The following is a 26,551-nucleotide window of genomic DNA, read 5'->3' as shown; positions in this document are numbered from 1 at the left end:
TAAATGGATACGTAAGGCCTCATTGCCAATATCCTGATCTACTTCTCCAGAGAATGCTGGTAGCTACCCATAGACTTCGTCATTACGCTGACGCTATTTAGCATTGGCTCGCAAAACTACCTCCAACTTCCCTCATACTGGACAGAGACAAATGACACGAGTTCATCTAACTATGGAAAGTAGATAAAGGGCCTCAATCCCAAAATATCCCTTTAATAGTCAACCCTACTGTAGTAGTCTTTCAAACAATATTTCTGATTGTGTCAACAACAGTTGATTGACGGCCCATAACATGATATCCAATTAGAGTTGAAGTAAAGCTCAGCTGAAGGAAACACAGTGGTGCTCAACAGCGACTTTGAGAAGCGCCGCTGGGAACAATCCTTCAAGACACTCAATCTTCACTTATGGATCCTCAAAATAGAAGGTGAGGCTTCTTGAAGTCAGCACCTTTGCTGCTTCTACCAAGAAGGAATGTCACAGACACGGGTCAGGCATGCAACCCAAGAAAGGTTGCCAGCTACTGCTACATGTCAATCAGCACATAACATTCTCCCTGTATGACCTATGCATTGTAGAGAATAGAAATAGAATGTCTAGTAATTCCATTTCTATCTTGAAGATCAGAGGTATTCAACTCTTACCGTACGAGGTCCGGAGCCTGCTGGTTTTCTGTTCTACCTGATAAGTCATTGCACCCACCTGATGTCCCAGGTCTAAAAATCAGTCTGATTCGAGGGGAACAAATGAAAAGAAAACGCAGTGGAACTGGCGCCGAGGTCCAGAGTTGAGTTTGAGGGTTGTAGACCTTCTCATAGTACCTATTACAGACTACTGTAAATGTTCTCTTAGAAGTTTCTATAGGCCGATATGCTATAACTGTTTGATATGGCATTAACGCATTGCTGTAGCATTGCAATTTGACCACAGAGACAGCCTGACAAATGGCTGAGGGGTACAGCTAGTGGAGTGTAGATGGTATGTGAAATAGCATTTCAAGACCAATTCACAGGACTTTTTATTGTCATTTTCAACAGTCGAGAAATTAACTCCATGAATTTAAAAAATGTAGTATCTTCTTTTGAACACAAGAGGGAGCCATTGGATTAGAAATACAGCAATACTGTACTGCTCTGTTAAGGACTACAAGAGTTGTGGATCACGTTCAGTATCAACAATTGCTCATGTCATGCCTGGAGGCAAGGGTCGCTAGATTATTAGGCACTGTTAGAGGTTTTGCACAGTTCTGGAAGTGTCTGCTTTGAAACAGAGCTTGACTGCTTACCGTCACCTTCTCAGGGATGTGGAAAAGCAAGGAGCACTTTGATCCTATTCACACAATACTGTACCTGTTTCTATGTACATTCAGACCATCACACACACAACATAAAAACTGACCACAGGTTAGTGATGTCACAATACCAGAATTTTGTCTTCGATACCAACACCAGGTTTAGTATCATAATACTCGATACCATCATGATACCAAGGGGAAAAAGAAGCCCTATTAGCCAGTCACAGAATGCGACTTGATCCAGACAGATCTTTAGGAGTTCAATATTTTTTTTTTTATATGTATTTAACCTTTAACTAGGCAATATCATTACATTTGACTTTTTTATTTTATTTTTATTTTTTATGCATTAATGAATCAATCATAATATCAATTTGACTTTGCTTTTAACAATCTAACCACATAACAACTGAAAGGTAATCATTTATTTGAATGGCAAATCTCTATTGATAAATTGGGGAAATCAAGATGTAGCCTTGGCCTATTCACAATACAGGTGAATGCATATTCAACAGGAGTGTGTGCAAGCATTGAGTTAGTTTTGGCTGATTTCATAGGGCTACAGATGACAAACAATCTGTTACCCTTCCATTAGGGACTTATTTTATTGTACTGATCAACATTTGCATAGAAGAAGAAAAAACGTATTATATAAAAATGTGCGCGCTGTCTCTTTAAGACCCATGATGTCATTCATACTCAGTTTGGGGCTCCAGCAAACTGATGAACTGATGTACAATTCAGCTGTAAGCTAGCAAGGAAACTTATCTTACAAAGCTGGAAGCTACCAGTATCTTCTTGTTCTAGCCTGTAATGGACATTGTTGTCGTTTTGCAATATTCACGGGTGTTAACTTCTGCTCAGCATAAGTGGTGATGCAGCCCAGACTCCCAGTGTGTGCAGTGGTTCCTCAGGCCAGGCTAGAGACAGTATGAGTGGGGAGATAACGTGATGCAGCCCAGACTCCCAGTGTGTGCACTGGTACCTCAGGCCAGGCTAGAGATAGCAATTAGGAAGCGGACGAGGCACGATAAGGCGACGTCGGCTGCGCTGATACAGACTTGATCCTCTCTCAAATCAGAAGATGGCGTGAGACATTTGACGGATGAACGAAAGTAACAATTCTAGTAGAGAACCGTTTTTGAAGGTTCTAGTATCTAGTAAGTTCTGGTATACTGTGAAACACTAACACTGGTCAGGTCTTACCTTCTTCTTGATGGGTGAGCTTTGGTGTTGGCATCCCGAGGACTGGTCCAGGTTGTTGTTGGGGACAGACGCATCACTCCTGAGGGAGGGTGAGTGGAGGCCGTCCTCCCCCTCCTCCTCCTCCTCCTCTTCTCCTCCTCCTCCTCCGAATGCTCAAAGTCATCACTGTCCTGGTCCATCTCCTCCTCGTCCTCCTCCTCCTCCCTCCCAATTCTCTCTCCTCCCTCTGTCCTTTCCTCCTCCTCTCCCTGCTGGCTGCCACTGTTGTTGTTCTCCTCTTCCTCCTCCTCCTCGTCATCCCCCCCCTGTTGCCGTCGCTCCGCCTCCCACATCCACCGGCCGCCCTTAGTCACTCCTCCGTTCACCTCGTTGGGTACTCCTCCTCCATCCTCCTCTCCCTGGGGTCCATTCTCCCTGGAGGTCCACGGCTCTTCCCCTCCTGCCGAGGCCGCACGCTGGACTCTGGACTGCTGCTGTTCTTGGTCCTCCACCACCCGGTTCAAGTGCTCCTCCTCGTCGGCCTCCTCTCCAGGCTGCTGGCCCTGGGGCGTCCGGGCCGAGGAGGAGGCGTTACCTCGCTGGGCCCCCGGGCCCCCTCGCCGGCCCCCCAGGCCCCGCCTGCTGCCCCCCGACAGCAGATCCTGGTTCATTTCCAAAAGCCAGCTTGCTACCTCCTGGACCTTCACTAGGCTGTCTGAGGAGGAGAAGGGCTTGGCATTCTGTAGGAGAAAGATACGAAAAGAGCCAGAGAGACAGAGGGAAAAAAACAGAGAGGGGGGAGAAAAGAGGAGATATTAGAGTTATCCATCTCATACACACAGACAATTGCAATGCTGACGCTCACCAAAATAAAGTGGAAATATACCCCTTCATCTTTTATTCATAACGTTAGAAATAAAACAAAGCATTTGTGCTGGGAGATGCACGAGATGGTTGCATTTTGGTGGGGAGACAATAGAGGAAAGCGTTGGCTTTGGATCACACAGCACGGGCCTTGGAACTTCTACAAAAACTACCAAGCCTCAGCGTGACACACACACAGAGCTACTGGTATTCTAGCCTCTGACACAGCCAATGAACACAGCCCATCTGTCATGATATGAAAGCAGCGACATTCCTGGCTCCATAAGGAAGAATCCAGTCCAACTACTGTTCTTAACCATTGGGGTAGTTTGGAATTGGATGGCGGCCGTGGAACATTGTTCAGAATGAGAATGAAAGTCCAGCTCTGTTATGTTTAGAGTTGTTTATCATCCGATGCTGCTGGTCTACTGACAGTGAATCTGGTGGTTCCCAGAAACTTTAGCCTAATCAAAATAAATCAAAATATACTGTGCGGAGGAATTTAACTCTCGTCTTGGTAAACATACTGTAGGCTTGTGTCAGACAGCTTGTTCATGCTGTTTGAAGCCTGCTGTTATTCACAAAATTATAGACGTTAATCGCGCAAGCATGACATGATGTAGCCTGTTTGTGCCGTCTTGCCAACTCCTACTGACAGCACAAACAGATCTAGGACCAGGTAAGGGTGTAAGCCTACATCAGAATAAAAGGCCATGTTCGCTAGTTAGATGACAGAGACCCTGTACCAGAATCTGATGGAGCCAAGTTACCCAACATGACAACGCCTTCACTCTGAAGCCAAAGTGTCAGAAAGCTCATTATGTACGGCCTGAAAATGAGGATGAATATGACGTTAGTCCATTAGCCGTGGCGGCTAGAGTTTGGAAAGACAAGTGAGGGACTGAGTGAGGGAGAGGAGGAGTGCAGGCTAGAGGAGAAGGAGTGAGGGAGCAGGGAGGAGTGCAGGCCAGGCGAAGAGTGGAAAGTGGGAAAGCTCCATCCCAGTCATGTTGTTTCATTAGCCTCTTGGGTGATCACAGTGTAGATCTATGTGACAGACTAGAACAGGACACATTCACCTTGCTCAGGTACGCAGACAAAGTTGAACCTGAATGAGTTCACTCAGAGCCATGCATTTAGAGAAATACATGACTGAGTTCACGGTCAGTGTCCCTCACTCTTATAGGAGAATACAGTAGGAAGGTTGTCTGACAGACACACACACACCAAACCTGTCTATCACCTGGTGGAAAATAGCCGAGCATAACCTACATGCCATGCCCTCCTTTTGAAGTCTGCCACATTCTGTCTCCAGTTCCCCAGGAGAGGTGACAGTTTGAGAGACTGGACCGCCTCCACTGACACCAACAGGAAGTGAGTGCACTCCGTTAGAACAGGAATAGACGCCGGCCTGCCTGTGAATTCCATTCAGAGGACGAGTCAATCTGACAATGGCTGTCTTTAGTATGACAGCTCTCTTGATAAACTGGCAGGACACTGACACTAGGCCAAGGCAATGAATCAGACACTGAAAGAAGAGCCAAGAGAACAGGAATCTGTAGCCTAAACATGACAGGTTCTATAAAGGGGGTCAAGAGAGCACAGATCGTTTTTAATCCGAATCTAGCGTCAGAAACATCCCTGATGTTCATTCTGAGAAGAGGTATCCTCTTCCAGTACTTGATTGAAGAACCAGCAGAGGGAGTACTTGTACAGAGTCCTGCTGAAACCCCATTCAAATCAACCAGAGAGGACCAACAACATAGGTCAGTTTCCCAAACTCCCTAAGGGGTGCACGTTTTCGTTTTTGCCCCAACACTACACAGCTGATTCTAATTAAAGCTTGATTATTAGTTGGTTATTTGAATCAGCTGTGTAGCGCTAGCGCAGAAACCAAAACGTGCCCCCCTTAGTGTCCCGAGGACAGAGCTCGGGAAACCCTGCCATAGATCATTCATCATAACGTCAACACCAGAGATCATTCATCCACTATGATCAAGATGCTTACGATGATACTGGACCAGTATAATGGTCCATAGACAGATAGTAGCCTATGCTTCATTAAGACAACCTGTATGGCTGCTAATGAGATCATATAAAGGTCAAAGGTAACGGGTGAGCAGCAGAGGTGTTACATGCATAGAACTGGAATTACATTGTGCTTTTTACCATTCTAGTATTTATATTTCTGTGGCTATAAGGGCAGTGTTAAGACAAGACGGAATAAAACATTTGTCAGTGTTAATCAGACAGGGGAAACAGTGGGAGGTCAATACAAATTCTATAAGCCAGCAACGGCCCTGGGAGAGCGCACACACACACACAGTTGGAGCTGTTGTGTGTAATGACAGGATGCCATTAGGTTGTGTGTAACAAGGTAAAAGGTGACAAGAATAAAATGGCAGCACTCAGGACAAGAGGGCCAGACTCTCTCTCTAGCACATAATGTGGCACAGAGCTGGCCCTTCTGTGGGAGCGGGGCCCATTCAAACATACCCAACTGTTGCTTTACTGTTATGGTTAGACCTATCCTTTACTGAGCAGGTGCCTCTAGTCTAGCCTACACAACGCAAGTACCTTTCAGCAGCAGTTAAGAAAACACATAATTATCCAGCTGCACATTTACGACTACAGCAATGAACTGGAAGTACGGAGCCCCAAGGGCCCAACAGCGGAGTAGTGGCGTGGACTACCTGGAATTTCTATCAGCCACAAGCACCTGCTCTAGCTAGTTTATTTCCTACCCAAATACACATGACTATTTCCTTCTTAAGATGTATTTTTCATTTTGCGCTTGTTTTAAGATAGAGGCAGCTTCTCGTTTGATGACTTCAACCTTGGACAATCAGCGGGGTTCCTCCAGCAACGTTTAATCAACCTCCAATTAACGTAAGACAATGTTTTCCGACCGCCGTACCGACCCAGTGCTTTGCTCGTTAGCGTAACCCCTCTGATTAATGTTGTCTCCAACAGGAAGGGAAATGTTAGTGCTAATTAGACCACCCAATCAAGAGAGCGAGAGAGCCCAGACAGAAGGCTGGCGGAGGTGAGAGTTTGAGACACTGGCTGGTGTCAGAGTGTCTGCTATATTGCTTTAAAAAAACAGAGGCTCTCTCGCTCTTCCCCTCCCTCCCCCACCTCGGTGTAATTGAGGATGGTTAACGCGTTCTCGTCATTTAATGTTTGGCCCTGATCTGTGGGGCACCAAAGCCTGCTGAGAACACATTGCTAAAAATCGGCCACAGGGGCAGGAATTACAGTACAGCGGAGGGATTATCCAGCGCAGGGCAGATCCAGGGGTGAATGGAGCGATGCAGCAGGGCAGCACAGCTGGGGGACTGATGGAGGAAGCTATTAAAACGCTGGTTAGGGGAGGTGGAGGGGGGAGTCAATGCACCTGTTGGGAACCGTGGGAAAATTGACTGTCCTAAATGGCCCCCTAGTCCCTATATAGTGCACTACTTTTGACCAGGGCTCATAGTGTTCTGGTCAAAGTAGTGCGCTTTCTACGGGACAGGGTGCTATTTGGGACGCATCCATAATGTGCTTAACTTTTCCTGGAAGGACGCTTGATTGGTAGATGTCCCTTGACTTTATAGGAGTAGTTGAAGGACAATGTTGCTGTCCCAACATGCCTTACACGGAGGTTATTTCCATGTGACTGAACAGATGTGCTTAGACCTTAAGACTGTTTGTGCTATTGAGAATATTACTAACACAAATACTGTTCTCTCTCGCCCTTCCTGGCTGCCTGCCTCGCGCTCACACAGTTCTCAATGGAACATGACTGAGCCACTCTCTCCGGCCAGTGACATACTGCATCTGTAAATATGTCCTGAATGGCGCCCCATACTGGCCATCAGCTCTCTGGGGACACAGGCATCCGGGCATGGGTCACCCCTGTACCCCCTTCAATGCCCTTCAGGGTAGCAGGGTTTCCCAGTACACTAGTGCTTGGGAAATGATCTTTATCTAGGCAGGGTTCCTCCATGCTTACTTCATTTCATTCGGTCATCCACTCTTCACTGGTTGTGCTCTAGCTAGACAGACTCCTGGTGGGAAGATGGTCTAATCTTTAACCCCTGACACTCCAGGGAATTGGCTTTTATGGATAGAGCTAAACTGAAATGTTTCTTACAGAAGAAATATGGAAAGAGTTTGCATAACCATGGTAGCAATTAGAAATTAACAGTTTGAAGATCATGGGAAAATTAGACTAAAAAGTTGAACAGCAGCTCACCTGACGAGACTAAATCCAAACATTAGGATTTTATGTGGCTTTTACATTTACTGTACTTTTCGCGCATTTGTTGATAACGAAATGGGAAAACACTCTGGATACATTCAGTAACAAGAACATTGCTGGGAAATGTGGGGTAGGTGCAACAAAACACCAAAAACACGACAAGGGTTTGAGTGAGAGGTCTAACTGGTGTTTCCAAGTCGCCACACACCTCTCCAAAGTGTGCACAGTTGACTCAGAGTGTTCAACTGTAAGGGGCTTTTGGGTCTCTCCTAGCTGTGCCGTTGAGGAACTAGAGCAAGCACACTTGTAGTTGTTTCGTTTGGAACACAACCCTGCGTCCCCGCCATCACACAATTACTGTTTACGCAATCCAAAAAACGGTCCATTATAAATCGCAATCTGGGTCAGGCGGCCATCATCTGAAAGCTTGTTCCATTGCCAACATGACTAGCTAAATGACAAAATCCGATTTTACAGTGTGAGGCTTTCACAAAGCAATTCAGAGAAGCAGATCGTCATTTTGGTGCGCATAGAATGGAGTCGTGTGCATTCAGATGTGTGGTCCGTTGCAAATGTTCTTCACAACGCATGTTCATTCTGTTCAGAACAACCCAGGGTAGAACGCCTTGTAACTGTACATCAAACAGTGATCATAAATGTTGACACTGTGACGTGACATTTTATGTGGAAATGTAAAGTGCACATTTGGATACAATTGTTTGACTTGCTTGTATGACAAAGCGGTATTTATTATAATCCTCAATGTCTCATCTTTTAAAATATATAGTCCTCGTAATTTACAGCATTCCCTTCAACCAGACAAAAATGATTTGCAGACGTTGCCCAATTAGCGGGAGGGATGGGGGCAACTTCTTGTCGCGTGCGCGGTGCTCAAATTCAGAACGGCTGTCAGTCAAATCCCATCCAGCGCTGTGAAGCTCAGAGCCAGAGCTCTGACGTCATGCATAGCGTGCTACTGTAGAGCCACCACGTTCCTATTTAGGCGCTTATCCGTGTCCAAATCTGCCATTTTCAACCCGTATACGGGTACGAGTGTAAAGGGCTACATGCTACTATGTGAATATGGACTTCTCATGACTGTATGTAGTGTGACCACTTCAGCTCCCCGATCTGAGTTACTATGCAGCCCAGCCCTGGTGTCAGTTCAAAACACAGCCAGTGTTATTACTCTGTGGATGAGAGAGCACAGCCTCTGATTCGGAGGCGTCAGGACCTGGCACCACGTCAAGAGTTTAAGTGGAAGAGGGAGGAAGAGAGACACAAGACAAAGCTGCATCTCCCATGCCAGCCTCCCGGCTTGCACTAAGAAGTGCGAGTACGTGGGTGTGTAGTGTTTCTGTAGGGGGGGAGGGGTCCTTATGTACACATCTCCATTGCAAACACAACATTGTAATAACCATCCAGCATGTAAAATAGCAGACTGTCTGGTTAGCAAGTCGAGGTCCAGCCACTGCATCAGAGGATTCAACTTCTATTTCTCTGCAGTCTTCACAAGAAGGTTATCGGCCAGTCGTCAGGCTGTCTCTATAATACTAAGCTAGCGGTGTCTGTTCTCTGATGTCAGGGTCTTTGACGGTGGGGGACTGGGTGTCAGGGGAGACTCTCTCTAGTGGCGTGGGCAGCGGTCACTAGGCAACTCTGGGGATCAGAGAGGTGACCGTCTGACAGTCTCCTCACCACATCACTGACCAAACAACCCCCAGCCCCACACCCCCCCCCCCAGGTCTCACTGAACTGTGCCAATTAGGCCCACTAGAACATAAGACTATAGTAAGACATTGTACTTAGTGACCTAAATAATGTTCAGTTCTCAGAAACGCCTGTAGAAAATGCTTGATTAAATAAATAAATAAATATATATATATATAACCTGAGAAAGCGGCAGATGGTGATTTTTTCCAAGTGGTGTGTCCACTCTAGCCCATCAGATTTACAGCAGACAGATAGCTTAGCTGAAGAGGGTAACGCCTTGAAGGTCCATTCAACCTGGTCAGCTGTTCTGAATTGACGAGTGACATGGGGGCAGAATGGGATGTCCGTTTGGATCGACATGGCGACAAATGATGGACATGCTGTCACACACACACACACACCAAGCAGAACTTGGATCCAGCAGTTGGTTTCCACAGGTGACAGTGCTGAAGGAGTTCAAATCAAACTTTGTCACATGCGCCGAATACAAGAGGTGTAGACCTTACCGTGAAATGCTTACTTACAAGCCCTTAACTCTTCTTGAACAGCATTGTTGGTTTAGAAAATATTAACCAAATAAACTAAAGTAAAAAAATAACTAAAAACAGTCTATGATGTGGGTGACTGGAGTCTGACAATTTTACGGGCTTTCCTCTGCCTATTATATAAGTCCTGGAATGCAGGAAGCTTGGCCCCAGTGATGTACTGAGCCGTACGCACTACCCTCTGTAGCGCCTTACGGTCAGATTCCGAACAGTTGCCATACCAGGCGGTGATGCAACCTGTCAGGATGTTCTCGATGGTGCAGCTGTCCATGACAAATCTTTCAGTCTCCTGAGGGGGAAAAGGTTTGATCGTGCCCTCTTCACGACTGTCTTGGTGTGTATGGACCCTGATAGATCGTTGGTGATTTGGACAACAAGGAACTTGAAGCTCTCAACCTGCTCCACTACAGCCCCGTCGATGTGAATGAGGGGATGTTCGTCCCACCTTAAAAGGAGATGGTCGTGGACTACAGGTTGTCTTGATCATGTTGAGGGAGAGGTTGTTGTCCTTGCACCACAGTGCCAGTTCTCTGACCTCCCTATTGGCTGTCTCGTCATTGTCAGTGATCAGACCTACCACTGTTGTGTCCTCAGCAAACTTAATGATGGTGTTGGAGTCGTGTTTGGCCACGCAGTCGTGGGTGAACAGGGAGTACAGGAGGGGACTAAGTACACACCCGAGAGGCCCCAGTGTTGCGGATCAGCGTGGCAGACGTGTTGTTGCCTACTCTTACCGCCTGGGGGCGGCCAGTCAGGAAGTCCAGGATCCAGTTGCAGAGGGATGTGCTTAGTCCCAGGGTCCTTAGCTTAGTGATGAGCTTCGTGGGCACTATGGTGTTGAACGCTGAGCTGTAGTCAATGAACTACATTCTCACATAGGTGTTCCTTTTGTCCATGTGGGAAAGGGCAGTGTGGAGCGCAATTGAGATTGCGTCATCTGTGGATCTTTTGGGGCGGTACGCAAATTGGAGTGGGTCTAGGGTATCCGGGAGGATGCTGTTGATGTGAGCCATGACCAGCCTTTCAAAGCACTTCATGGCTACCGACGTGAGTGCTATGGGCGGTAATAATTTAGGCAGGTTACCTTCGCTTCCTTGGGCACAGGGACTATGGTGGTCTGCTTGAAACATGTAGGTATTACAGAGTCAGTCAGGGAGAGGTTGAAAATGTCAGTGAAGACACTTGCCAGTTGGTCCGCGCACGCTCGGAGTAAACGTCCTGGTAATCCATCTGGCCCCGCGGCTTTGTGAATCTTGACCTGTTTAAAGGTCTTGCTCACATCGGCTACAGAGAGCGTTATCACAGTCATCCAGAACAGCTGGTGCTCTCGTGCATGCTTCAGTGTTGCTTGCCTCAAAGTGAGCATAAAAAGGCATTTAACTCGAGTGGTAGGCTCGCGTCACTGGGCAGATTGCGTCTGAGTTTCCCTTTGTAGTCCATAATAGTTTTCAAGCCCTGCCACATCCGACGAGCGTCAGAGCCCGTGTAGTAGGTTTCAATCTTAATCCTGTATTGATGCTTTGCTTATTTGATGGTTCGTCTGAGGGCATAGCAGGATTTCTTATAGGTTGTCACATCAATGGTTTATTTATCAGGCAGGAGATGAGCAACTTAGCAGCACAGCTAAGAGCGGTGTTACCGAGAAGTGGACAGTGGGTATGTAACAGCCGATATCAGTCTCTTAGTTTGCTCATTGTTAACGCTCCTAAAAGGTGCACACCATTGGAAGTGATAACAGCTTGCAGAAACTGTGCAATGATGTGTTTTGAATTTCTTATTGTTACCATGTACCTGATACATATGACAGAATATGATGAGAAAATCTCAAACCAGTTCTTACCAGTCCACTGGCAAAATGTGACGAGCATGACACACCAAAGCCATGTTCGATTCAGATGGCCACATTGATATTCCGGTTAAGCGATACTCATCTGCCAGACTGAAAAGAGGGCAAGACCAGAAAGACCGGCCGGAATAGCATGTCTCATCCAGTTACCCTGAACACTAATCATTCCTTAATGGATGACTGACATCTACTTTCAAATTCAGCACCGGATGGGACAGAAATCTCCCCAGTTAACATGGTCTCAGACTGTTGGGACAGCGAGAGGGAGACAGCAAGTGGGAGCCTGCACGTGAACAGATAAGAGGGGTGCAGTGTGTGTCATTTTCCTCTTGCTTTCTCCCTCTTATTACTGTGGCCGATGCTTCTCTGGCAGGACATTTGTCTCTGAGGAAGCTGGGCCATGGGAGACTGCAGAGGTTCTGAACTACTCCCGCCAAATGGGGTACACACCGTCCAGTACCCTGCCCTGAAACTCAGTCACTGTTACTAGCCGGGCACCACCCGGGACTCTACCCTGACCTTTACTCAGTCACTGTTACTAGCCGGCACCACCCGGTACTCTACCCTGCACCTTAGACACTCCTGCCCTATGTACATATTAAAGTGACCAGTGTTCACTGACTAATGTTTACATACCGTTTCACCCACTGCATATGTTTATGCTGTATTCTAGTCAAGGCTCATCCTATAACTAAATGCTGGCTGTAAACACCTTCTCTATTCATATACTGTCTATACACACACCATCATATATATTTAATTGAAATATATATGTTTATAAAGTTTACTTTTTTTGATGTGTGAATTATTTTGTATTGTTGGGTATTACTGCACTGTTGGAGCTGGAGAAACACGCATTTCGCTGCACCTGCGATAAGACCTGCAAAATAATGTGTACGTACGCGACCAATAAAATCACATGCGTTCCAAAAGGAACAGCGCAGACAGACTGGAAGAAAACAAGCCGTTCCCGTGGTTACCGGTAAGCTGCTTCCCTCTAAAAAGGAAATGTTTCAGAGCAATCATCTGTCCAGCTCGCCTCTAGTGTATGAGCCACTGGATGAACGGATGATAATGAAACTAAAGGATGAAGTAAAAAGAAAAAAAGAAAGTTCTCATTTCAGATAATTCCTTGTAGGGTTTTTCTGTAACATTCACAAGATTTGGGACACACTGAGATCCCCTTGCTTTAGCCCACTGACAAAATGAGACACCATCCAGGTACATTTCTCTAGCCACGCTTCACCTCCTTAGAAACTGCAGACACAGTCGTAGGCTACACACACAAAAGGAAATGAATGCGCTTTGTGTTGTGGAGCTGCATGCGCCGGCTGGCATTGACAAAGTGACGAGTGGATAGATGGCCGGCCATTTTGTGTCCGTTTCCCTGAAACTCCTTTTCTTTGTGACCTCCAGGAAAGAAACTGGGTTGGCTGAGTGGCTCAGTGTGTGGATGCCTGGCTCTCCAAGTCTCAAGCGCTGTGGTGGAGACTGGAGCATTAGCCTCATCTCAGATTGCAGGGTTCCCCCTGGGACCTGTATTTCAGAGCTGTGAGCTCGACAGAGGAAGGCTATGAATAGCTGAACCCGGTATGCCTCCTATAAGGAAATCGCCAAGGTTCTGTAATTAGGTTCTTAAACATCACATGAAATATGTTTGATTGTTGCCGAAAACAATCGCGGTGGAACACACACGACAAGAGCGCATATCCGCGAGAGACAGTGACGTATTGAATCACGGGAGGGATGAAGGTAATCATTTCTGGTTCATTTAGTGACCCCCCCCCCAAAAAAAAATATACTTCCCATTCACAGTGAGCCAGTATAAACTGTGTATCAGTAGGCTTGACTAGTTGAAATAAGCCTCTACAAAGCGTGGACCACCAGCGAGACACCAGAACGTATCCCTAGGAAGTGGGTGATGCAGGTGTGAGCTTGGTTTTCCTGTGGCAAAGAGTGACTCACAGCCCAAATGGGTACTGTATAGAGAGTCTCACCTCATACAGGAAACAGGTAGGATGAGGTCACTAGGACCTAAACAACAACAACTGCCTGGCAGACTTCCTCTTCAGACTGTGGCAACCTGCCCGTAGGTGGTAGAGGGTAAGAAAGCAGCATTTATTTCCTTATTAAATAACAGAAATGGCAGAATGCGTCAGTTGCTGACAGAAAAAGTTCGACTTTCTTTACTTAACTCTTAATCGAGGTAATTGGTGGAGGTGTATATAAAAAGTGTAGAAGTAATTATATTTCTATGGTGGGAACTAAGTTACCTCCGTCAGCAGAAAACTCCTGAGGAGTAATCTCAGCAACATCCCAAATTCCATTACCATGTGCTTTAATGCGATTTAAGAGACAGATCTTACACGAGTGGAATACCCCGCGGCAAAACGAATGTTTGTCATTCGTAATATCCCATAGGCACATTGCAGTTTGTCTTCATCCACAACTTTGCTGGATAAACACAAAAACACAAGCTTGACTTGCTTTCTAATAAGCCTACAGATGGCTCAAGTTTTAACACTACAGTTATGGGATTTTTAGACTTCAGAATACGGCTACTGTAACAAACAATATTGGCATGCTGGCATCCTGCTAAATGAAAGCTGTGTTGAATTTAGTACGGCAAGGGTTTATAAAAGGCTGAGATCGTATAGGATGATAAAATACCTCTGGCACAAAGAACTGGGAAAAGTTACCTGAGTGTTTAAAACAGAAGCCATTATCTCAAAAGGTTGTGCATATCAGAGCATCTTGCAAGATGACCAAGTGAAAGCAGAAACAGAACACCATTAGAGCTTAATCATTAAGCTTGGGGTTTTATGCTCTTCCTATCAGGCCACAATTGCATGGGAACTTTCACGGTCTCCGTTTAATGGACAATGAGCGAGGAGCAATAATGGGGCTGTAACGAGCTGGTATCGTTCGAAAATATGCGTTGATTGCGCTCTTAAAAAAAAAAAAAGCGAGCCAGCCATTGGACTCTTTATCGACCGACCAAAAGCTTTTCCCCCCCATCCACAGGAATAATATAAATGGGTCTGAATGTTTATAGTTTAAGGCTGGGTCTTGTTAGTTAGCCTAGCGCACAGAACTGTGGCAGCTGGGACCAAGACAGCACCCAGTGTAGCTGCTGATAACAGGGGTTGTTGGGCTTCTGTGGCGTTGCCGTGCCAAGTCTGGAGCTCCAGAAACAAAGACACAGCTGTGTGCGGCACACCCAGGCACCACTTCAGCTTCTTCAGGCCCAGGCACAGTGCCCTCATCTGGGGGCACTTCAGACCGGCAGAATGCCCCTATGGTCGACTGCTGGGCTGCTTCAGGCCGGGCCAAGTTCTCCATGGGCCATAAGGGGTGGCCAACGGGTAAGCACTTTAACTTGTGAAGGCCCTATTTCGCACAGCAGGCAGTTGGTCAGGCCGCCAGCTAACATCCGAACAGTGGGCATGCTCTCCCCTCAGGAATCTCCCTACTGTGTTAAGCACATACGTATTAGGCTCTCTATCCAACCGGCTGGCAAACTGCTGAAGGATTATTAGCCCAGAAGGGGGTCAGTGAGTAAATGGCTCCATCTAAACAACAGCCACAGACATTAACCAGGCGTGGATGAGCTGTACTCATCACGACCTGCTCTTTATGGAAGATCGTTAGAAACTGTTTTGAAGTGTCATCAGTAACTTTAAGGCCCAATATAGCCGTTTTAACAGAAATATCAAATCATTTCTGGGTAACAACTAAGTAACATACTGTGATTGTTGTCAATTAAAATTGTCAAAAAGGGAAAAAAATTGCTTCTTAGCAAATATCTATTTCTCAAGCAAGAATTTAGCTAGGACTGTCTGGGAGTGGTCTGAGTGGGGAGGGGGAAACTAGCTGTTTTTGGACTGTCTGGGGGTGGTCTGAGTGGGGAGGGGGAAACTAGCTGTTTTTGGCAGAGGATTGGAACTCTTACTGGTCTAGTAACTGCTGAAAACATCATCCCGCCAAAACAGGCTGAAATTTCATGTAGTCTTTTCAAACCGCTCTTACACTAAATAGGCATTATTATTTTCACAGTATTATTCCAACGACAGTGTGGGAATATATATAAAGAAACAGGAAATCACATTTGACTGCACTGGGCCTCTAAAACAAGCCCAGATACGCTATCAAAGCTGAAAAAACACCAGTCATTTTCTACTCTTGCTGAGTAAGTGGCGTATGAAAAGACAAACGCAGGACTTTTGAGACACAACCTATTCAACCACAGACAACCACATATTGGCTACAATCCTCACTACCTGCTCTTCATGGAGCATCGGACATACGGCCGGTCAATCATTAGACTTTGAAAGTTTATTCTGACGTCTTAACTTACTGATTAAGCAAGTTGAGATTCGCTGTGAAACATTCATAAAACACCAGTAATTTTCTCTCCTGCGGAGCATGTCAAATAAGTAGTTGGAGGGAGTTTGATCCTGCCACAATCAGCCTGTATGGGTCAAATAAACGATTTAGCAAAACAAGAAGTTATATTCTCACACTTGCTGTGCTCAGAAGACGGCAGGCTCGAGGCAACACCACAGCCGACATACTGATCCTGAGTTCGGACAACGGGGAAAAGGAGGCATTGAAATACCCCGCTGTGGCTGCAGGGACCTTCTCTACAGACTGACGCTAATACCTCAAGTGAAGTATGAAAAGACAAAAGCAGAGTTGCTCAGAGAGTCCATCTATCAACGGGTGATGAGGGTTACGGTGTTCTGACCAGTGAGACATGGGCACGCCAACGAAGAGCGAATTAGAGAGCACCATCCCCTTTGAAACGGCGGCAATAAATCAAACGGATGGGATCTGAACAGAGCAAAAGGAGAGGAGTGGAACAACATGCAGCTAGCTATTCACTGTGAACTCGGTCCATAAAAAGACCACCAGCAACAGAAAGCTGGAGGAGCTGCCATCTTATTAGCGAAAATAATACAAATGTACATTGATGAAAGCATAACCTCCCGATGTTCCATTGCATTGGTGACTAACTCGGTGAAACAGCAATGGAATGAACAGTGTCAGACAGATAAATGCCAGACTTGGGCTGAACAAAACATGTTCCATGCTGAGGGATTAATTGTATTATGCAACATGCCAAGCGCCTAATCAGTGGTAATAAAGAGAGGTTAATATTTATAATTATGAATTTCTGCCCAGCGGCCATGGGCTGTTATATACAGGCCTTCTTTAGAAGCAGTAATCCTTTAAATACAGAGCTTAGTGCTCAGTGGGACCTCCTGGGTCTACATTTCAATGCAGAGGCTATTAATCGATCTCTCCATTTAAAGCTGGTGCCGCTTGTTGCCTCAAAAGGAGGGAACTGAAACCGTTCGGGCCAGTAAAAAAGGAAGGACGGAAAGAGGGGAATTATTTCTCCTTGAATTTGACACTGAAACACTTAACTCGATAACAAACGGATGAATAGTAGAGAGAGACGTTTTAATGTTACCTCTCATACCGTTTGTTTAACAACGCAGAGATGTTTTAAAAGAGAACTCTCCCTCATTCAATAGTTGGCATGCAGGCAACAGACGAAAACCAACCAGACATCCTTTATTTTCCTTTGCGGTACTTTCTCACCTTCCATCAGGACATAAATCTTTCCAAAGGAAAACAGGATCAATCTTGTACAAAGTGAAAATGGCCAACTGCCAAACCCAGCCCAGGCCGCTCCCCGTCAAAACGGGAAGAAGCCACTCAGTCAATACCGGTAAACGATCAAAAACAATACCGGTAACAGGTGGGGAACTATGAAAAGAGGAGCCGAAAGGGAGAGATGAGAACAGGGTGGAGGATAGTGATAAGGGTCAGAGCCCTAACAACTTCTTCAGGGGTACCCTTCGCCTCCTCTCCCTTCTACTCACCTTTCGTCTTCTACCGTCTTGGAGTTTTACTCCATTACTCAAAAAGCTTTTTCTCCAATTGAGGCGGAGCAGCAATCACTCAGTATTAAACCACCAGGATGTCTAAAGGCATCCATTTAGAAAACCGTCCAGTTTCAAAGCAAGCCCTACGGTTGGCACGGCAACAAAGCTAGACAGCCATTAAATCACCTGGTTCCGTTACAAAATCAATTACTGCAGTGCACTTCCAATAGCTCCGCATGCAGCCCGATAATGGGAGAAATAATCTTGGATAACCAAAAGCAAGGTCAGTCTGACCCAAACATACATAATCAATATGATTCTCAGTCCATCCTGTATTACTAGCTTAGTATTTTCTATAGTACTAGGACAGAATGCTAGTAGCTTACTAGCCTTTAAGTCCATGCACAGATTGTGAATGACTAGTACTTCCTCACTCCATTCTAGTATGCACTCTGCATCTTTACACAGATAAGTCGTAAACAACAGTAAGATGGAGCGATCCAGTCAAATCCATTGAAGCGCCCTGTCTATGCCATGGATGTGGGTGGCAATATGGGCAGGCATATCTCGTTAGGCAACGTTACCTTGGGGGGCGGTGGGCAGCCGGTGGCCAGGCGCTGCAGCTGCTCGGAGGTACGGCTGCAGGAGAGGAGGTCTGAGCAACAGGCTGTGCGGCCCAGCCTCTTCATCAGAGAGGAGATGAAGCTGCAGCCACAGCCACACATTGACTTGCTCATTAGCGGCCTCTCTGGTCCAGAGGAAAAGAAGACGACAAGGGAAGAACGAGGGATGAGGGAGGGAGAGCTAAAGACTGATGCTGTCCTGTTGGGTCCTTCTTTAGTTCCTTTCAGTTGCTCCTCACAGCATTCGTTTAGTTCCCAGATCAAATAACTGCCTTGTCCCGAGTCGCTCAGAGTCCTCCAGAGACACACGACGCTTCCGGGTTCTCGTGTGTGTCAAGCCACAGGCTGCAGTTGCAATGTCACTTCTCCAGTCAGTTAAATCTCTGATGGGATGCAGGCTCCGCAGTCATGCCTGGTGGGAAGGCCAGAGGCTGCTCACCTCGCTACACACTGGGGAGGCTCAAGTCTGCTGCTACAATACGGATGCTACAGTCCATTCCCCTTGTGACTCCCTCCTCCTTCCACTCTCCTCTTCTTCTCTCCTCTTCGCAGCATCCAGACACACGCCTCTTCTCTGAGGCTCCTCCCTCTGCCCGGCTCACTCTGGAGCAGGATGCTGCTGGGGATACTGCCTCTGCTGCTACTGCCGTCTCCTACTCTCTCTCTTTGTTCCCCCCCCCGGATGAGGCTGCTTAAGTGATGTGGATGTTGTCCCCGTCAACGCCGCTGACTGCCACCACTGTACCTGCCTACTCCCCCCCTCCAGCAGCTCTGGCAATAAGACGCTCAGAGCCGATCTGCCGAGTCGCCAATCAAAGTATGTTGCCCTTTTCATGACATGGGTGCTCCCGGGAGCCCGTCAATCAACCCAGTGCTGCGTGGATAGAGCAGAGTGGAGTTAGGAGAAATCAAACCGTTGCTCTGCTCCTTCCCTCCACAAGGTTTGACAGCTGGATACAAAGGAGAGGGTTAGAAGGGAGCATCTAAGTAGCTGAGTAGTGGAGCGGCAGAGCACCAGACAGCGTTATTACCCTAATTATATGCCACTCCCGGGTCACAGAAAAGTAATCAGACGAAAGCAAGAGAGAGACAGCCGATCAATGTAAAATTCACCTCCATATTCCACACAATACATACTGAGCAAAAATATAAAACGCAACATGTAAAGTGTTGGTCCCATGTTTCATGAGCTGAAATAAAAGATCCTAAAAGAAGCGTATTTCTCCAATGTTGTGCACAAATTTCTTTACATCGATTAATGAGCATTTCTCCTTTGCCAAGACAATCCATCCAATTGACAGGTGTGGCATATCAAGAAGCTGATTAAACAGCATGACCATTACACAGGTGCACCTTGTGCTGGGGACAGTAAAAGGCCACTAAAATGTGCAGTTTTGTCACACATCACAATGCCACAGATGTCTCAAGTTTTGAGGGTGCGTGGAATTGGTATGCGGACTGCAGGAATGTCCACCAGAGCTGTTGCCAGAGTTGAATGTTAATTTCTCAACCATAAGCCGCCTCAAACGTCATTTTAGAGAATTTGGCAGAACGTCCAACCACCCTTACAACCGCAGACCACGTCTAACCACGCCAGCCCAGGACCTCCAACAGGATCGCCTAAAACCAGCCAACCGGAGAGCTGATAAAACTGTGGGTTTGCACAACCAAAGAATTTCTGCACAAACTATCAGACATCAAGTTTGCTGATGTGAACGTTGTGAACCGAGTGCCCCATGGTGGCGGTGAGGTTATGGTATGAGAGGTATAAGCTACGGACAACGAAAACAATCGCACTTTATCAATGGCAATTGGAATGTGACGAGATCCTGAGGCCCATTGTCGTGTCATTCATCATCTCATGTTTCAGCATGATAATGCACGGCCCAATGTCACAAGGATCTGTACACAATTCCTGGAAGCTGAAAATGTCCCAGTTCTTCCATAGCCTGCATACTCAGACATGTCACCCATTGAGCATGTTTGAGATGCTCTGGATCGACGTTTACGACAGCAACTTCGCACAGCCATTGAAGAGGAGTGGGACAACATTCCACAGGCCACAATCAACAGCCTGATCAACTTTTATGATCCACGCACCTACCTTTTTTTTTTTTACGGTATCTGTGACCAACCGATACATATCTGTATTCGCAGTCAGGTGAAATCCATAGATTAGGGCCTAATGCATTTATTTAAATTGCCTGATTTCCTTATATGAACTGTAAAATCTTTGACATTGTTGCATTTATATTTTTGTTCAGTGTCAGATGCTCTCTCTGTGGTGGTGAAGGTCAGGCAAGCCATTTGGAAGTGTATACGGGGGGGAACCACATCACCAGTGTTTAAAGCTCGAGCGCCGTGAGAAAATGCACAGATAAAATAAATGGAGAAAGAAGCCTAGATAGAAAGGGACTTGCTTGCCCGACGTCATCTCCTACTCTGTGGGGGCGCTCGGTACAGCCTCTATCTCCAGGGATAGTCAGGTTAAACGCCCGAGATAAGGTGAGCGAGCAGTGCTGTAGAAGGAGGGAGGGAGGGGAGTGTAGGATGTATGCAACAACAACAAAAAAACATATCTTAGACCGGTACAATTTCCAGCAGCATCTCCCCTCTTCTACACTCCTCCCTCCCTCCACAACACTGCTCGCTCACCTTATCAGGCGTTTAACCCGATTAGCCCTGGAGATGAGCCTGGAGATGAGCCTGCACCGAGCAGGAGACAACGACAGGCAAATCATTCACCTCATCACTGAATAGTAATCAGAGTTGATGAAGCCATGAGGCCTTGAGAGGAGAATGATAGGTTGGGGAGGGAGAGAGACAGAGAGAAAGAGAGAGAGCCCATGGTGAGGGTGGAGATGAGTTGAGGCAGAATGAGGGAAGGAGAATAGAGCTTGTGCTCAAGGCACCCTGCCAGCTCGATATAAATAGCCCCGGAATAAGCAGATAAAAAGATAATCACCTTTAAGAGTACAATCACCACCACCAATATGCAGACAGAAGACTAGGCCAAATCGGTAAAGGAGAAAACGGAGTATTTTCAGTACCATACAAAACAGAGTGATAACATTGAAATGGTGTCGTATGAAATAGGATGGGGTGGTGAATATTCCAGTATAATATCCCAAAAGATAGGTAGCCTAGGTTACTGTGCTGAGCAGTACGCCTCGACCTTATCAGAACTGTTATCGCTCCACACACAGCAGAAGCCAAGTAAGAGATGTGGATCCAGAGACCACAACAGTCCCTCTCCGCCGCAGGCTGGGCCTGGCTGTTCAGTATTCAGCTGGTCGGCTGTGTTCAGCGGGGCGATAACAGGGGACTTTAGCTAGAAATCAACAGCAGTTAGCCTCCCTCCAGGTGAGGACTGTGAAAAGGACAGCGGCTGCTTGAAGTCATGACTGATCGTTGTATAGAGTGAGAGAGAGATATTTCACTTGCTTTGGCAATGTAAACATGTTTCCCATGTCAATAAAGCCCTTTGAATAGAATTGAGAGGGGGGGTGAGAGAGTATATATAGACGTATGACATTTGAAATGTCTTTATTCTTTTGGAACTTCTGTGAGTGTAATGTTTACTGTTCATTTTTATTGTTTGTTTATTATCTACTTCACTTGCTTTGGCAACGTTAACATAGGTTTCCCAAGCCAATAAAGCCCTTAAATTGAATTTAATTTAAAATTGAGAGCGAGAGCGAGAGGGTGAGATTGATCCCCTATTGCCACCTCACTGGAACAAACCGTGCAAATCAACAAGCCTACTGCCTGGAACAGTGTGCCCAGAGACATGTTGAAATGAGAAGAGGCTGATCAAATCTAAAAGATCAAGATGTAGCATGAGAGAAACAGTAAGATCAAAACCAGCTGTTCAAACAAACATGGCACATGTAAACGTCACAAAAACATTGAGGAACAGCTTTAGTTTGAACTCTCCAGTCACAATTTCTCTATGCAAAGCAAACATAAAAAAAGTCTCTCGGCAGGGTGACTGAAAATCACAAAAAGCCACTTAGGAAACTTCAAAACTTGGCAACAACGATACAGGCCCTCTCTCTCTCTCCCTTGGTTAGTTCTGCATGGCTGATGCAGGCTACCGTGCAGAAAAGACAGGACTGTGCACACCTCAGCACACCGTTATTTTTCTGGGTTCAATAATCCCCTACTTGAGCATTTTGTTATTTTCCTCTCTAGAGAGAACGAGAGAGCGGGTGAACGAACGTCCAGTTCATTATTTATAAATATTGCTTTTCACTGTGTCAGCTCCCGGCTTCGATATTGATCCCTGGAGCGGAGCGACTTGCTGCACCCACAGTACCGGTGGAGGTTTTCAGAGGGAAGAGAGGAAGAGATGGACTGAACGGGATGAAAGGAAAAGGGGGAAGAAAAGGAAAATAACTGGATTTGCTTTGCTTACAGTTAGAGTGAAGGAAAGCACATTAGACTGTACTTTAAAAGGATCAAGTTTATATTTCTGCAGCCAGGATGTGGAGGCAAGCCTTTTAGTGCAGTCTAGGATCATTTAGCCTAAAGATAAACACTTGCGAGGCGGAAGAGGCAGCCACGCAGTCATTAAAATAAGGCCACATCTCCGACTCCAACTGTTCTCCCGAATTAGCCTAAAAAAAGGTCACCACGTCTTTTGAGAGCGTACATTTCAAGAAATACAGAAACACACACACGGCGTAAAAGGTGGCAGGCGGCAGCTTCAGAAAATCCAACCATTGTTTTGACCGGAGGCTAGTTTCCACAACATCCATTGTGTGTGGCGAGGAGCAAGGGCTGACGGAGTTATCAGTCTCCGGCAATCAGGAATGCACGGCTAGCCTCCAACAGCCAACACCATACAATTACAGCTCCATTGTGTGGAGCCAGACCAGGCTACAAAAGCCTTCCCCTTCTGCAGATGGTGTACAGAGTGGGCTGGGCCTGGAGTTGCAAGGCCTATGTTCAGGTGATGAGGTTTCCCATTCATTGCATTGGGTGTTTCTTCAACCCTGAAAATTAATCTTTGAGGGGAGATGACAAGTGTCAGGACTAAACGCAATAAGCAACAGGTAGGTTGGAAACAAAAATGAACGGAACTGAAAAAGGGGTGTAAAATAAGAGAAGCAGAAAACCGGGCTCATGATGAAAGCCAGTAATCCTCTACACACCACATTAAAGTCTCCTTGTTAAATTCCAGACTTTAGCACAGGGCAAGAGCAGCTGTTGACGGGCTGACTTCATTTCCACGGACTCACATGGACACCACATAAAACAAAGCAAGAATGTCACTGACAAGATGGCACTTGTCATCTCCATCACTTGCCCTAGCTTGAGTACCTATTGTCACCTCAGTCGGTCTCTGAGCTTACTAGTCAGTTTTGAAACGTAAGACGTGAGTCTTGGGAGTACAGAACTGCTGAGCCAAGCTCAACGAGACGCGGGCATCTCAGCACACCATTCACAGCGAGGCAGTGCTACTTTCATGCACCTCGGATTCAGTTACCTCACACAAACCATGTTAGCCGACACTCCAGAGGAAGCATCACCGCTCCTCCCACTGTGGAGACAAAGGACAACCAATACACCACAAGGTCACACTGTTAGGCTACTTCTACCTTTCTACCACAAGCTGTGTGTCTTTTTCCAGTCCTCTGAAACTCTCTCAACCTTCCTAAACAGTTAGGAGGAGTCTTAGAGAGATGGAACTGTGTCAGAGGTTACCCATGACATAATACTGCCTGGTCAAGATTTAAGTCTGGTCTGAAAGGCCTGGCAACCTGGCACACAGTCTAATCCTGCCAGAGTGGAGGGTGGAGCGAGGGAGGTTGGTGCTGCCAAGTACAGAATGAGAGGCAGTCACTCCTCCATATGGAGCCTGGCGCAGCATGGGTTCATTAGCTGTAGTTTACTACTCAGGCCAAGCCGGCAACACAGCAAGCAACCAACCCACTCCCCCGCAACAACCACAGAGCAGATATTCTCTCTCACACACACACACGCAAAGACTCCAACTTTAGATTGGAAACGTGTCGTTTTGGGACTTAGCTATATTTCTCTAGAGTTCAGCCCTACCCGTATGGTGGCTCTAGTCTTGTTACAGACGAGGCTAAATCTTCTCCCAGCACCTGTGAGTCTACTGATGTGTGTGTATAATATGTTTGACTAAGATGCAGAGTAGACACCACATAACGTTATTCAGACAGTCATAACTCAGACAGGAATGAACCCATTAAAAGAATCACCTCAGCCAGGTGTCTGACATTCCGGGCTTCATATGAAATTAATTTTACCTGCCATGTTAACGCTACCAAATGGAAACACCTTTTCCGAAGCCTAGCTATCTATCAGAACTTTTCGTTGAATAAATGAATTTCGGACAGTTGAGTGGGTATAATTCACCTACAGGGTAAGATCTAGGGCAGGGCTCTCCAACCCTGTTTCTGGAGAGATACCCTCCTGTAGGTTTTAACTCCAACCCTGTTTCTGGAGAGATACCCTCCTGTAGGTTTTAAGCACCTTACCTTGGCTCCTTGCTGCACTCGCATAACAGGTAGTCAGCCTGCCACGCAGTCTCCTCGTGGAGTGCAATGTAATGCCATGATCGGTGTCCAAAAATGCTGATTACCGATTGTTATGAAAGCTTGAAATCGGCCCTAATTAATCGGTTGGCCTCTAGTCAGAGTGAACCTACAGGACTGTAGCTCTAAAGGAACAGGGTTGGAGTTAAAACCTACAGGACTGTAGCTCTCCAGGAACAGGGTTGGAGTTAAAACCTGCAGGACTGTAGCTCTCCAGAAACAGCATTGGAGTGAAAACCTACAGGAGGGTAGCTCTCCAGAAACAGCGTTGGAGTGAAAACCTACAGGAGGGTAGCTCTCCAGGAACAGGGTTGGAGTGAAAACCTACAGGACTGTAGCTCTCCAGAAACAGGGTTTGAGTTAAAACCTGCAGGACTGTAGCTCTCCAGAAACAGGGTTGAAGTGAAAACCTACAGGAGGGTGGCTCTCCAGGAACAGGGTTGGAGCGAAAACATACAGGAGGGTAGCTCTCCAGGAACAGGGTTGGAGTGGCCTGCCCTATGGAATACCTAGAGTCCTTACAAAGCAGCCTCTCTTTTCATCATAACAGAAATCATTCACTGAATATGTCTAAATGCTTTTGGACACTTGTGTGAGTGCAATTCCCCTGTGCAGTAGTACCTAGGGAGTCCGTAGAGTCCTTAGATCACGGTGCAGCTGCAGTAGCCGGAGGCTGTGTGATGCTGGCTATCATCCTCCTGTGTGATCAGACTTGTTCAGTCCCTGGAGAGAGAGGGATTGTGGGTGACTAGTACACGGCTGTGGGAACAGCATGGTTAGAACATCAGACCTATCTTCCGTTTGAGTTGATTTATTACGTTTATTGGGACAGGGACAATGTGCAACATATAGTCTCAGAGCGCTGAGAAGTTGCACCACATTTAGCTAAGCGCTAATTTACAGCTGTAGTCCCCAGACTACATGATGGCAATGATGTTCCACTGCCAATATCATGCTATGGGAAAATGTATTCATTGCCAACATTCAGCGACTTTCTTTGCCACTGAGTCTTACTCTGCTAAGTCAATTAAGGAGCCCAGGCAGAAAGCAGGCATTTGTCAAGGACATCTGAACAGTCTTGTGTTTGTTTCTGATGGAGGAAACCATCTGTAAAAGACATGATCCACTCCCAAGTATTAATTGTGATGCGGTTGTAAAGACGGCCAGTAAATCTACAGTCTGTCTTGATGTAGGCCGCAGGCCTAGCCACCGACCAGACAGCCAAGCATAGGGCTAGGGTGGAGTGAGCTTTGCCTGGCATCGGAACTGAAGGGAAGTGAAACAGCAAAATACATAGCAAATTCAGTTTGGACACCAGGTTAGGGGTGCGCGGCATTGAGCGATGGGAATTCCCAGATTGGCCTAGGGACTTTAAAATGGAGAAAAGCGAGTGCGCATTAAAAACTCCACAAACTCCTGGCCGCAAAATCATTATCCACGTGTGTCACTGGGCCTGATGTGATGCAGTGTTTGTCCAGCGTTTTCCCACTTTCTAGGAGTGGTTTGCGGACAGCGGATCTGGGGAATAAGCATTGATTCCAACCTTTCCATTTACAAAGTAGTGACTTGTTAGTGGATTATTCAATTATCTAATTACCATCGTCGTTCTATATCAAGCACGGGCTGGGTCCTTCGTTAAAATCTCTGCCTTTTTCCTTGATCATTCATCTCTTCCCAACTAATTCATGGGGATCAAAGTATGTATGTTTCAGGATCATTTTGCCCTCATTGATCCTGCTGTAGGCCTACCTCACAAATCGCTGACACACTGGGAG

General features: G+C 46.4%; 1 protein-coding gene across 1 annotated transcript in view; it reads right to left on the bottom strand.

The window, feature by feature from the left end:
* The window catches only part of LOC139579131 (F-box/WD repeat-containing protein 7), a 120,473-nt gene extending 117,380 nt beyond the window's left edge, over nt 1–3,093 (bottom strand). Inside the window, exon 1 of the mRNA XM_071407441.1 lies at nt 2,501–3,093. The gene's annotated coding sequence lies outside the window, so the exon portion shown is untranslated. The remainder of the gene's footprint in view (nt 1–2,500) is intronic.
* Nucleotides 3,094–26,551: the final 23,458 nt, after the last annotated feature.

This window comes from Salvelinus alpinus, chromosome 6, assembly GCF_045679555.1.
Source record: "Salvelinus alpinus chromosome 6, SLU_Salpinus.1, whole genome shotgun sequence".
Taxonomy (NCBI): domain Eukaryota; kingdom Metazoa; phylum Chordata; class Actinopteri; order Salmoniformes; family Salmonidae; genus Salvelinus; species Salvelinus alpinus.
Note: the sequence above shows the minus strand (reverse complement) of the source record. Positions and strands in the feature narration are given on the sequence as shown.